The 13737-nt window shown below is 48.8% G+C and overlaps 1 long non-coding RNA gene and 1 pseudogene across 1 annotated transcript; both read right to left on the bottom strand.

Moving 5' to 3' along the window:
* Positions 1-6159: 6159 nt before the first annotated feature.
* On the bottom strand, positions 6160-8724 carry LOC144325158 (heat shock protein HSP 90-beta pseudogene; annotated as a pseudogene).
* Positions 8725-9887: 1163 nt separating this feature from the next.
* On the bottom strand, positions 9888-10895 carry LOC144325159 (uncharacterized). The gene is made up of 3 exons (XR_013390476.1): positions 10804-10895; positions 10442-10521; positions 9888-9912 (listed from the first exon to the last, which is right to left on the bottom strand). It is a non-coding gene; the product is annotated as an uncharacterized LOC144325159 (long non-coding RNA).
* Between the last annotated feature and the right edge of the window lie 2842 nt (positions 10896-13737).

Here is a 13737-nt window from a genome sequence, read left to right as displayed (position 1 = left end):
CACTGTTTAACTTCCCACCAGAGCAGTACCTATTTATCTACTTGGACTTTGATGTGCTTTTGAACTGCTAGGTTGGCAGGAGCAGGGACCGAGCAACGGGAGTTCACCCCATCGCGGGGATTCGAACCGCTGACCTTCTGATTGGCAAGCCCAAGAGGCTCAGTGGTTTAGACCACAGCGCCACCCACGTCCCTCCTATTCCATGGGATACAGGAGTTAATGCTCTTTATGTTAATAAACTATGATTCATGGCGCCATGGACTAGTGCCATAGCCACACACTCCTTCCTAAGGAGGTGTAAGGGTAAAGGGGATGGCCAAATAATTTCACCAGGCTTCTAGAACCTCAGGGATAAAAGGAGCTGGGTTGAATTGAAAGGGTGCCCATAGAACTTTCCTGGATCATCATGAGTAACAAGAAGGCATGAGTTTAGTTGGAAGACTGAAGACGACGTCCGTAAGGTTGTTGTTTTTTTAATTTTTTAACATATAAAACACATACATGTACATTTACACAATACACGTACACAACACACTACCTAATTTTCATAACATAAAACTTACCTACATTACTCTATATCATAGCTGTCAACCGTCCCTTATGTGGCGGGAAAGTCCCTTATCCCAGTGCCGTGTCCCGCTGCTGTCCCTTATTGATGATGTCCCTTAAATTTCCCGGGTTTCAAAGGAAGCAGCTCCTCTCCCTCCCTCCCTGCCGGCCAGGGAGGAGGGAGGCTCCAACTGTGTTGCTTGGCTGCGTTGCTCACCCAATAAGGAATCTAAGAACGACTGGGGGGTGGAGCTTGCATGCCTTGTGCCGATCAAATCGGCCGCGTTGCCTGGGGACTCGCCTTTGCTCAGCGCTTCCCAGCGGAGAAGTGACGGTCATTTTCCTTGCTGCATCCCCTTTGCCAGGTTGCTGCGCTGTGGGAACCACCGCTTGAGGCTTCGTTTGGCTGCTGGCTGGGCTTTCTGCCTTTGGCTCGGAGGGGCTCAGAAGTTGAACACACCTGTGCCTGGAAAATCCCTTATTTTGACAACTGATCCCTTATTTTCGAGGTTGCTGGTCCCTTATTTTCAAATCTGTAAGTTGACAGCTATGCTCTATATAATACCTACCTACACTATACATACATACCTACATACCTACCCCACACGGACACCCACCAAGTTACTTGACTTCCAGCCGTTCTTGTTACACTACTTTATTTTCCAACTAGCTTAAACACATTTCATTATTCCTTTAATCTCTTCTTTTCTCTTAGCTTTACTCTCCTTTCACTCTAATCATTTTCTGGATTCACTCAGTATCTGTCAGAAATTCTACTTTTCCCACATAAATTTTGATGTATTCATTAAAGATAGCCCACTCCTTATTCACTTTTGGTACCATATCTCCTCTTATCCTCCCTGTTAGTTCGGCAACATGGAAGTATTCCGTCATTTTAGGTCAGGTCATTTTGACCACCTTCTTTAGTAATTACCGTATTTTTCGTCCCATAGGACGCACCGGCCCATAGGACACACCTAGTTTTTTGGGGGGGAAATAAAGGAAAATTTTCCCCCTTTATTTCCCCCCCAAAACCAGGTCAGGGAATCCAAACCAGGTCGAGGAACAGCGGGATGGCAGCGCTGCGCCTCCCCGCTGTCCCCCGAGCTTGTGGGGCTGGCCGATGTCTGCCTGAAGTGCGGGGCGCTCTGCTTCAGTGCGCCCCGCGCTCCGGGCAAGCAGGCTGCTATTCGCAGCCTAGGGAGCCCGGCAGGAACTCCCGCGGGCTCCCCAGGCTTGCTGATAGCTTCCTGAAGCCTGGAGAGCGAGAGGGGTCGGTGCGCCATAGCTGTCAACCGTCCCTTATTTGGCGGGAAACTCCCTTATCCCAGCGCCGTTTCCCGCTGCTGTCCCGGATTGATGATGTCCCTTAAATTTCCCGGGTTTCATGCTTGCTCGGCTAGGGAGGGAAGCAGCGGCTCAGGGTCCTCCGCCGTGAGAGAGAGCATGCGCGCGAGCTGCCACATGAGGAGACGGGTGGCGGCGGGCGAGCAGGCAGCCCCTCTCTTGCGAGACTTCCACCGCGCTGCCAGGGGAAGCCGGAGGGGGCAGTGGTGGCTGAGGAGGTGGCCTGAGGGAGGAGGAAGAGGAGGGGATGGGGAGGGATGCAGAAGGGCAGCGCTTCAGCTGCCGCGTCGCCGCCGCAACCGCCTCATGCCGGGCTTGCGGGCAGCATGGGCGAGAGTCTCTCTCCCTCTCTCTTGGGCGGGGAAGGGCCGATGGAACTCCTCGCACCAGGACGACGGCAGCCCCGACGTGCTGCTTAGCATACCCTCCAATCAGTGCAGCATCTTAATGTAGTGATTTCCCCCTCTGCATCCCTTTCATAACTCTATTTTTATAAATCATTTGTCCATCCATAGTTCAAATTTTCACTACAAGTTTTCTGTCAATCCTACCAATGTATGTAACTCTTTACAATAGCATTTCAAATAAATGATAAACTTTCCCCATTCTTTATTAAAGAGGTCATCTTCCTGGTTTCTAATTCTGCCTGTAAGCTTTGCCATCTTGACGTCGTTCATCAGTTTTGTCTGCCACTCTACTTTGGTCGGAGTTGTAGACCCTTAGGATCATCTAGTCCAACCCCCGCAAAACACAGTCAGTCGCAGCCAAAGCAGCATGGCTCCATCAGTGGTGAATTTCTGTATAAGCTAAGCAAAATCCCTTATTTTGGCTGCTGGTCCCTTATTTTCGAGTCTGCCGGTCCCTTATTTTCAAATCTGTAAGTTGACAGCTATGGATCCGGCCCAACTGCTTTCTAAATCCAGCCCGCGGACGGTCTGGGAATCAGCATGTTTTTACACGAGTAGAATGTGTGCTTTTATTTAAAATGCATCTCTGGGTTATTTGTGGGGCATAGGAATTCATTCATTATTTTTTTTCAAAATATAGTCCGGCCCCCCACAAGGTCTGAGGTACAGTGGACCGGCCCCCTGCTGAAAAAGTTTGCTGACCCTTGATCCTCAGATCAAAGGTCCACTGAGGTAGGGGTAGCCAGTGTGGTACTGTCCAGATCAATACTCTGACCAGTCCCAGACAGCACAGAACCGCCCTGAGACCTCCAGGTATAGGGCGATATATAAATTCAACAAATAACAATAGTAATCCCTGGTCTAGAACGTCGTCTTTCCAGCGGAGAATGCTTTGGGGAAGTATACAAGCAGGGCAAGAAATCAGCAATCCTTTCCTCCCCGGAAGGTTCCATGTTCAGGGCTAATAGCTGTACCCAGGGCTGGATTTAGGTTTAGGTTTAGATTTAGGGCAGGATTTCAGGGCTAATAGCTGTACCTAGGGCTGGATTTAGGTTTGATGAGGCCCTAAGCTCTTGAAGATAATGGGGCCCTTTATATGTCCAGCTGTCGTTTGTCAACAACAAATTGTCACTGTTTTTTGTGTTGAATATATGCTATATGGTATTTTATGGACCTACACAATACAAAACACTGTTGCTGTATGTAGGTTTTATTTAATTTGTTTTTTTATCTTATATTTTGGAAATGCATGTCCAGGTTTTTTTCCTTTAATTTTTTTGGGGCCCCCAAGAGAGTGGGGCCCTAAGCTATAGCTTGTTAAGCTTATATGTAAATCCGGCGATGGCAGTACCATTCTGTTTTGGATGGCACAACCACGTGAATGGTAATGTCTGAGTGAATTTAGGAAACTTCTTTGTTGTTACTGCTTTGATTCCTGTTTTTCGTTTCCAGAGATTTCACTTTTCTCACGCTTCTTTTGTCTCTTAGGGCTTTCCTCCCAGGAAAAAAACCCCACAGCTCTTTAGTGCTCATTTGGAACAAATGGCCATTCGGGTTTTCTCCAGATTGATGTTTGCTCCAGTTTAGAGCTAAAGAGCTCCCTAGAAAGGAAGATGGCAAGGGGGAAAGCAGAAAACTGCTTGCCTAGAAACATGTCTAGAAACCATGGGGCAAACAGAAGTGTGGAAATGCCCTTAGCTGGCAGTGTGTGTGTCACACAGAATCCCTCAGAGGTACCCTGTTCGATTCCTGCACCAGTCTATCACATGCCACATGACTTGGCCATATCTCTAATTCCCACAGGTCCACATCCTTAATTTTAAACTCTATTAGTATACTGTACTGCATTTGCTATACTTAAGAACTAATCTCATGTAGACATTCTCAGTGCCGCAGGAATAAAAGAGGCTCCGGAATATGACTCTGCGAGGGAGGTTTGTTTCCTCCTTGGATCTCCCTTGAGAACAGCGATGTTCTTTTGGCAAAATGATCTCTGTAACCTTGCTAAAATTAAGCCCTATTCTACTCTAATTTACTCGAGTAAGTCAAGTTTCAGTTCACCGTTTCAAACAGTGTGTGTGAAAGAAATAGGAAACTTTGTTTAGTGGTTCCCACAACATTATGGTGTTTCCTTGGTGTGGTTTAAAGAAGTATTACTATGCCTAACTGATATTTATAGTTTCCTTGCATCATTTAACTCTCCCCCTCCCCTTCAGGAAAGGAAACACAGGTATGGCAGTTGGAAGCAAGTGTATTGTTCTTGTAAATCTGTCCCTGAGAACTTTCCAGTTGAAGACCGTGGAAAAGTCATGAGTCAGTGTTTAATTTGCTGTTTACAATTTTGCTTGTTTACGGTTTTCCAAAAGTAGATTAAGCAATACCCTTAAGTATATGCTATTATGGATGAATGAAGCATAATTACATATAATACGTATTTATTAATTCCTACCTCTAATCTACAATGTAATTTATTCCAAACAACAAATGCCCAGAGTTGTTCACCCACTATCCAGAAACAAGAGAAAAATGTCCCCACAACTCTATTACTTCCTCACTCTTGAGAGATAGGAGGAACATACTGTGGAAAGAATTGATGGAGCCTCAAAAACTGGAAAACTTTACTGGAAGTTGATATAGTAGGAGGCATTAGAAAAAAAGGCAAAGGACCCCTGGATGGTTAAGTCCAGTCAAAGGCAACTATGGGGTTGTGGTGCTCATCTTGCTTTCAGGCCAATGGAGCCGGCGTTTGTCCACAGAGTTTTCCAGGTCATGTGGCCAGCAGGACTAAACCGCTTCTGGCGCAATGGGACACTGTGACGGAAACCAAAGCACACGGAAATGCCATTTAGCTTCCCACCGCACTGATACCCATTTATCTACTTGCACTGGTGTGCTTTTGAACTGCTAGGTTGGCAGGAGCTGGGACAGAGGAATGGGAGCTCACCCCGTCACGGGGATTTGAACCGCCAACCTTCTGATCGGCAATCCCAAGAGTCCCAGTGGTTTTAGACCACAGCACCACCCACATCAGTAGGAGGCATAGAACTAATTTGAGACACGTCTCCCTAAAAAAATAAAACTAGATTTGAGGCAACACCAGTATTGGGAGCCGTTTAAAGATTTCCATCATATATGCAACACACATACATGCATGCAGTGGAGATTTAAAATCAAGGTTTTTTGTCTCTGAGATGGGCTGCCTTGCCAGGCCGACAAACCCCCTCTGCCCCTCACATCCCTCTACAGTACCTGCAGACCACTGGAACCACAATTGGTCTCCTCTGCTCAATCCACCAGGGCCTGTCTCTGTGTTAACTCTCTGAGGGTTTGAGAACCATTGGTTACCCTCACTTGCTTTAGCTGGCTGGTCAAAGCCTTTCCTGGGGTGTGGCTGCTGCTACACGCTGATGGCTTTTACAGACCCTCCAAGTGTCCCTATTTTCCAGGAACATCCCTAATTTGGAGAAGCCGTCTCGGTTTCTGATTTGATCCCACAATGCCCCACTTTTCCTTAATATGTCTCTATTTTCATTGGAGAGATGTTGGAGGTTATGGAGTTATCCAACCCCCGAGCTGTCTGAAGACAATCCTGTATAGCACAAAAAGTTTAATGTTTTATTATGTTTTTATATATGTTGGAAGCTGCCCAGAGTGGCTGGGGCAACCCAATCAGATGGGTAGGGTATAAATAGTAAAATTATCATTATGGAATGGGACATCCCTATTCTCACTGGAGAAATGTTGGAGGGCCTGCTTTTAGAAGCCACAGGCGACCATTACAAGACATTTGTACTGACAGTAAACACAGGACGAAAGTAATATATTGAAGCATTTAATGCGCCTTGTTTTCATCAAGGTAAACCACATTCTTTGTTATTTTAATTCCAGTAAAACCAAACCAAATACAAACAGCCAACAAGAGTACAAGTCCCTGCTCTCTGAGGACAAAGGGCAGCAGGGAGGGAGGGAGGCAAGGAGTCAACTCACTGCTCTGTTAGTGGGGAGGACATTCACTGTGTTCACCTCAGCTATGGTAGGATGGATGCTTGGTGGCCCAACAGAAAAAGGATAAAACCCGCATGGGGGGGAGGGAAAACCTAAAACCAGTGGGCCGGTCCCTTTCCCCTAGAGCAGCAGAAAGACAGATCAGATAGGTGTGGAGACCCCTTGTCACACTGGCTACCAATTGTACAGGAAGGTAGTGAGAGACTGCTTACGAAGGCCTGCCAGAGCCCTGCCGGAGCCAGTCTTCCTGAGCAAGGCGATGGTGCAGGGAATGGATGGGGGCAAGACAGAGGGGGAGGTCTCTTTAGTCCACCTCCTCCATGCGTGAGGCATCCTCGTCTCCTTCCAGAGGGGGAATATCTTCAGAGGCAGCGGCACTAGGCTCTTCAGCACCAACCTCATCTTCCTCAATCCCGAGTCCCAGCTTGATCATCCTAGAGATACGGTTAGAGTGAGTCTGTGGATCCTCCAAGGAGAAGCCAGAGGAAAGCAGTGCTGTCTCCAAGAGCAGCACCACAAGGTCCTTGACAGCCTTGTCGTTCTTGTCTGCCTCGGCCTTCTGACGCAGCGTCTCTACAATGGGGTGGTCAGGATTGATCTCCAGGTGCTTCTTGGCCATCATGTAGCCCGTGGTGGAGTTGTCTCGCAAGGCCTGGGCCTTCATGATACGTTCCACGTTGGCGGTCCAGCCATAGGTGCTGGTGACAATACAGCAGGGCCAGGAGACCAGCCTGTTTGAGACCGTCACCTTGTCAACTTTCTTCTCCAGGATTTCCTTCATGAGTTTGCAAAGGTTCTCAAACTTGGCTTTGCTTTCCTCCATCTTCTTCTTCTTGTCCTCATCCTCTGGCAGCTCCAGCCCTTCTTTGGTGATGGACACCAAGGTCTTGCCATCAAATTCCTTCAGCTGCTGGACGCTCTACACATCAATGGGCTCTGTCATGTACACCACCTCAAAACCACTTTTCCTCACTTGCTCCACAAAGGCAGAGTTAGCCACCTGCTCCTTGCTCTCACCTGTGATGTAAGAGATGCTTTTCTGGTTTTCCTTCATACGGGACACATATTCGGAGAGGGAATTCATCTTGTCGCCGGAGTGGGAAGTGTGATACCGCAACAGTTCTGACAGGCGTTTCCTGTTGGTAGAGTCCTCATGGATCCCCAGCTTGAGATTTTTGGAGAAGGCCTTGTAGAACTTCTTGTAGTTTTCTTTGTCCTCCACCAGCTCTGCAAAAAGCTCCAGGCATTTCTTGACGATGTTCTTGCGAATCACTTTGAGAATCTTGCTTTGTTGCAGCATATCATGGGAGATGTTCAGGGGCAGATCCTCAGAGTCCACTACACCCCGGATGAAGTTCAGGTACTCAGGGATGAGTTCATCACAGCTGTCCATAATGAAGACACGCCTCACATAGAGCTTGATGTTGTTCTTTTTCTTCTTGTTCTCAAAGAGGTCAATGGGGCCCGGCGTGGGATGAAGAGAAGCGCCCAGAATTCCAACTGCCCCTCCACAGAGAAGCGCTTAACAGCCAGATGGTCTTCCCAATCATTAGTCAAGCTCTTGTAGAACTCGCCATACTCCTCCTGAGTGATGTCATCAGGGTTTCGAGTCCAGATGGGCTTGGGCTTGTTCAGTTCCTCCTGGTCGATGTACTTTTCCTTGTTCTTCTTGGTCTTCTTCTTGCTCTTGCCACCTTCCTCCTCTTCATCTGAGCCCACATCTTCAATCTTGGGCTTCTTCTCCTCATCCTTGGGGGCTGCCTCTTCATCCTCCTTCTCCACTTTTTCCTTTTCCGCCTCATCGTCGCTGATTTCCTTCTCACGCTCCTTCTCCAGATAGAGGGTGATAGGGTAGCCGATGAACTGGGAGTGCTTCTTCACCACTTCCTTGATGCAACGTTCCTCCAGGTATTCAGTCTGATCTTCCTTCAGGTGCAAGATCACTTTGGTACCACGGACAATGGGTTCGCCATGGTCAGTTTTGACAGTGAAGCAGCTGCTTGCAGATGACTCCCAGGCATACTGTTCATCATCGTTGTGCTTGGTGATAACCACAACCTTCTCAGCCACAAGGTAAGCAGAGTAAAAGCCCACACCGAACTGTCCAATCATGGAGATGTCTGCACCAGCCTGCAAGGCTTCCATGAAGGATTTGGTGCCAGACTTCGCAATGGTGCCCAGAATGTTGATAAGGTCTGCCTTTGTCATGCCAATACCGGTGTCCACCAAGGTGAGGGTGCGATCATGGGGATTGGGAATGATATCTATCTTCAGCTCTTTGCCACTTTCCAGCTTTGAGGGATCTGTCAGACTCTCATAGCTGATCTTGTCCAGTGCATCAGAGGCGTTGGAAATGATCTCCTGCATAAAGATTTCCAGTCCTTCAGCTGAGATCCAAACGCTCTGGAATTCGCCTCAACCTGTGTTTTTTTATTAAAAAAAGAAGAAGGGGGGAAAGGACAGTCGTCAAGGACAATGGGAGCTGTAGTGAAGCAACCCCTGTAGGAAGGCCCCCAGCCTTCTCCTCGCCCCGTGCAAAGGTTCCCTTCCTCTTACCTAGTCTTTTGGGGGGAGGCTTGGGCAGCAGCCACAGCGGTGCACGATCGAGATCCTGCAAGAAAGAAGGGATCTTTGAAGCACTGCTTCTTGGGGTCGAATCCTGTTGACTGCTTTCGCAGTGGCATCTGGGTGGCCCCTGGGAGAAGAGGAGGGTGGACCAGATGGCCCCTTGGCCTGATCCTGCAGGCCCTCCTTGTGTGTTTCCTAAGGCCCCCCTCCTCCCCCCTGTCCCATTACCTCAGGGGCGAGAGGCCGTCGTCTGGGCTCCAGTCCCTCCCGGAGGAATGTGGCGGTTCCACGGCTGTACTTATCCCTCGCTGCAAAACAAACAGAGACATCAGAAGGCTCCTGTCTCCCAGCCACACTAGCCCCAGTCTGGGGCAGGAGGGTGGGGGACCTGGGAAGGGGCATTTCCACTTACCTGATCTTAGAAGGGCTCCCCACTTCTCCACCGTACGGGCGTCCGACCGGCCTAGCACAGAAGCAACAGCCAAAGTCTCCTCCCTCAGCTGAGAAGCTGTTTTAATGGGAGGAAACTTTGGCTGCTGCTTCTGTGCCAAACCGGGTCGGGATGGAGCCATGCCCGTATGGGGGAGGGGCAGTGGGGACGCGCCGCGAGGGACGACAGCCGGGAACCGCCGGGATGTTGCTTGGTTCATTCCGGGAGCCGGCGCTGGAGCCTCATCCCTGGAGGCGTGGCCCTGTGGAGGAAGAAGGACATCGCATGAGAATGGAAGCCACAGGTGGGACTCCCAAAACATGTTTCACAAGGATCCCTTCATTCCCTCTGCCCTCGTACCTGATGTTCGCCACGCCTCTCCAGGGATTTTGCCAGAACAAAATATGTGTTGGGGAAAGGCTCCCACACTGCAAAGAAAAAAGAAACATGAGCAGGCGCCTGGCTCCCTGCCATGCTAGCCCCAGTCTGGGGCATGAGGATGGGGGACAAGGGAAGGAAGCATCCCTAAAATATGGGGCACTCAGTTGGCATTTCCACTTACCTGAGCTGGGAGCCTTTCCCCCTTTGTTCTGGCCGGCCTCTCGCCTAAGGAAGAAACAAGCTCAGTTAGTATGATTGGGGGAGACAGGGAGAATTCTGGGATTGATCTCCACCAGAGCCAGATTATTCAATGGACAGAGCAGGCCTATGGGCCAGGCAACAACGGATCAGAATAAGTACTGTTTATTTTGCCTATTAATTATTGTTGGTTGCTAAAATAAAAAATGTATCAGGATATGATTTGCAAGGAGCCCAGGGATATTTTGACTGCCTAGGGGCCTCCACAGGTTTCAACCTGGAACTGTGCCCAACCAAGGGCCAACTTTGGGCTCTCAAATGTCAAGGGCGCCCTGTACGCAGAGCCGTAGCTGAGTGATCTTGCGCCCCTGGAGAACCGTCCAGATCGCGCCCCCTAGCCACGGTCGAATGAGCTCTTCTTTCTGCCTCTCCTCCAACCCTCCACCCTTTCAATTCACCCTCTATTAAAAACCTTTTCTTATGAGGCAATAGCCCAGCACACCGGCCGTGCCATCCTCAGACTGCCCCACCCCTGCCACAGAAGGGCACAGCATACCTGCCGATGTTGGTTTTGGACGTGGCACCGCTGGGCTGCTGCTTGGCCGGAGCCCTGACCGGCACTTCCAAACCACGGCCCTGCAAAGGAAGAAGGACATTTTACTCTCCTGCCAAAGGCATCCACTCTAGGGGACAGGGGTCCCGTGGGCCCTCCCCAAAGATTTTCTTCTGGGGCAGATCGCCGTCCATATTTTCTCTCCCCCCAGCCACACCAGGGGGCGGCCAGCCAGCGGAGGGACCTAGGGGGCAGGTGGGAGGGTGAAGGCTGCTCCCTGCAAGGCCCTTTCCACCTGGCCAGGGGGCCAGGCCCAGACCCACCAGCCAGCCCCACTGAAGAGGCTCCCCAAGGAATTAACATACCACAATCTCCAGGGAGATTTGTTTATGCTGATGTCTTCCTGCCTGAGAACCTGTGAGACAGAAAGGAAAATAAAAACAGAGGAAGTTACCAACCAGTACCGTATTTTTTGCACCATAGGACGCACCGGACAATAGGACGCACCTTGTTTTAGAGGGGGAAGAACAAGAAAAAAAATTCTCCCCCTCTCTGCCCAGCGCCCCTTCAGTGAAGCGGCAGGAGGCGCTGCGCAGAGAGGGGGAGAATTTTCCCCCTCTTGTTTCCCCACTCTAAAACAAGGTGCCGTTCTTTTTTTTATATATATATAAATTTTTATTAGTTTTCCAACATAAATTTTTTAAACATACACAACGCAATACAAAAACAAACACAACATATAAAACACGTATAGGTTCATAACCCTCTTTTCATTTACCCTCTTTCACCGACTTCCCCATGCCTCCCTTTTCTGCATCTCTAGTTAGTAATTTTTCCAGCAACCCCTTACTTCTGCCAATAAAACAAGGTGCCGTTCAGGCGGCTTACCTTGGAAACCTGGAGAGCGAGAGGGGTCGGTGTGCACCGACCCCTCTCACTCTCCAGGCTTCAGGTTCCTTTCGACCTGCTCTTTGGGGCTGGCAGGGGAAGCCCACCACCAGCCCCAAAGAGCAGGTCAGGGAGCAGCGGAAAGGCGCAGCGGAGAGGCTCCTGCCATAGCCGCGCATCACCTTTCCAGCTGGGAGAGGGTCGCGGGGCTATGGCTTCTTCGCTCCATAGGACGCACACACATTTCCCCTTCATTTTTGAAGGGGAAAAAGTGCGTCCTATAGAGCGAAAAATATGGTAATTCACAACAGAAAATATCCTGCCCACAGCCAGCCCCGGCTGGGCTCCAAACTCCAACCATCTTCTTACCAGCCAGATGCACTGACCCCTTGCAATTCTGCCTGGGCTGGAGAAAGGGGACAGAGAAGCGTTTTGCTCTCTGTCCCTCAGGACATGGATATGAGAGCCACACCATGCAGCCCTGACAATATCTCAAGGGCCGTCACAGGGAGGAAGGAGAAAGATTGTTTTCTCCTGCTCCAGAGGCCCTCAGGACCTGAAGCCGTGGATTCAAGCTACAATAAGGAGATTCTGACTCAACTTCAAGAAAAGCTTTCTGACAGCAGGAGCTGTTTGACAGTGGGAAGAAATCCCTCAGTGGGCAGTAGACTCTCCTTCCTTGGAGGTTTTTCAGCAGAGGTGGGATGGCCATCTGCCATGGATGCTTGAGCTGGGGGTTGGTCTAGATGACCCTTGGGGTCCCTCCCAACTCTACAATTCTATAATCCTATGGGGTTCCAGGTTCTTACCTTTGCGAAGGTCAGCCATAGCAGTGTAACTCAGTAACTCAGTTCACAGTAGTGGGGCAGAGTTATGCTATTAAAGCGAGTCTGAATGTTGGGGGGGAGGCAGTTGAGAGTTGGTTGAGAGTGGTGGGTTCTAGAAGGGGGGGGCAAGGGACGGCTTCTGATTGGCTGCAGGAGCTTCCTGCTCTCAGAAGGAAGCCATGTCAGATGTTGGGCTTCCAAAGAACATCTGCAAGCCAGACACTCACTTATAATTATTTTATTTATTGAATTTATATTTCACCCTTTCTCCCGAAGGAGGCCAGAATGACATGGGATGTGGGTCTATTCTGGGCAGTTTCCCGTAGATATGACACAGCTGAGGCGCAACTGGGAACATTGTGTGAATAAAAACCAGTGACTTCAAAGTGCCAAAACTTACCTGCTGCTTTAGATGTGTGTTAGTAATGAAGACAGTAGTGGGTAGATTTCTTATTCTGTTGCTTGTTTGCTAGTTTCTGGCTTCCTCACATGTAAATGTGGCAGACACACTTAAAGAACAAATACTGTTGCTCCCATCATGCCTACTTGGACCCATCAATCCTGACATCCGTGCCCTATTTTGCATGCTGAAATAATTCAATAAATACAGACAACAACAACTGTGGGGCTGTGAAAAATTCACTCCGTGTGTTTTTCTCCTATATTGTTAGCAACTTAACAGGCGAAATATTATTTTTTTGAGAAAATCCCTATGCCCAGAGGTCACAATGTCAACAAAAATCTGACTTTTGGCAATTCACTCAAAAATGGTGCCAAACATTTGCAAATGCTACACTGAAAGGTTTGGCAGTCGAAACAGAAGGCTTTTTATCACAGGACAAGAAATCAGCCCTCAGGAACGTATCCGGAGGAAAAAGATTTTTTTGAAAAAATCCCGAAGCTGGGTCACACTTTCAGCAAAAATCTGACTTCTGGCAATTTACTCAAAAATGGTGCCAAATGTTTGCAAATGCTCGCCTTACAGTTTTGGCAGGCGAAGCAGAAGGCTTTTTATCACAGGACAAGAAATCAGCCCTCAACAACTTAAACGGAGGAAAAAGATTTTTTTGAAAAAAATCCCTAAGCCCCGGGGTCACAATTTCAGCAAAAATCTGACTTTTGGCAATTCACTCAAAAATGGTGCCAAAAGCTTGCAAATGCTCCTCTGAAAGCTTTGGCCGTCGAAACAGAAGGCTTTTTGTCACAGGAAAAGACATCCACCTTCGACAACTTAACCGGCGGACAATTTTTTTTTGGAAAAAATCCCTAAGCCCCGGGGTCACAATTTCAGCAAAAATCTGACTTTTGGCAGTTCACTCAAAAATGGTGCCAAATGCTTGCAAGTGCTCCTCTCAAAGCTTTTGCCGTCGAAACAGAAGGCTTTTTGTCACAGGAAAAGACATCCACCCTCGACAACTTAACCGGCGGACAATTTTTTTTTTGGAAAAATCCCTCAGCCCCGGGGTCACAATTTCAGCAAAAATCTGACTTTTGGCAATTCACTCAAAAATGGTGCCAAACGCTTGCAAATGCTCCTCTCAAAGCTTTTGCCGTCGAAACAGAAGGCTTTTTGTCACAGGAAAA

Source organism: Podarcis muralis, chromosome 13, assembly GCF_964188315.1.
Source record: "Podarcis muralis chromosome 13, rPodMur119.hap1.1, whole genome shotgun sequence".
Taxonomy (NCBI): Eukaryota; Metazoa; Chordata; class Lepidosauria; order Squamata; family Lacertidae; genus Podarcis; species Podarcis muralis.
This window is presented reverse-complemented; position numbering and strand designations above follow the sequence as displayed.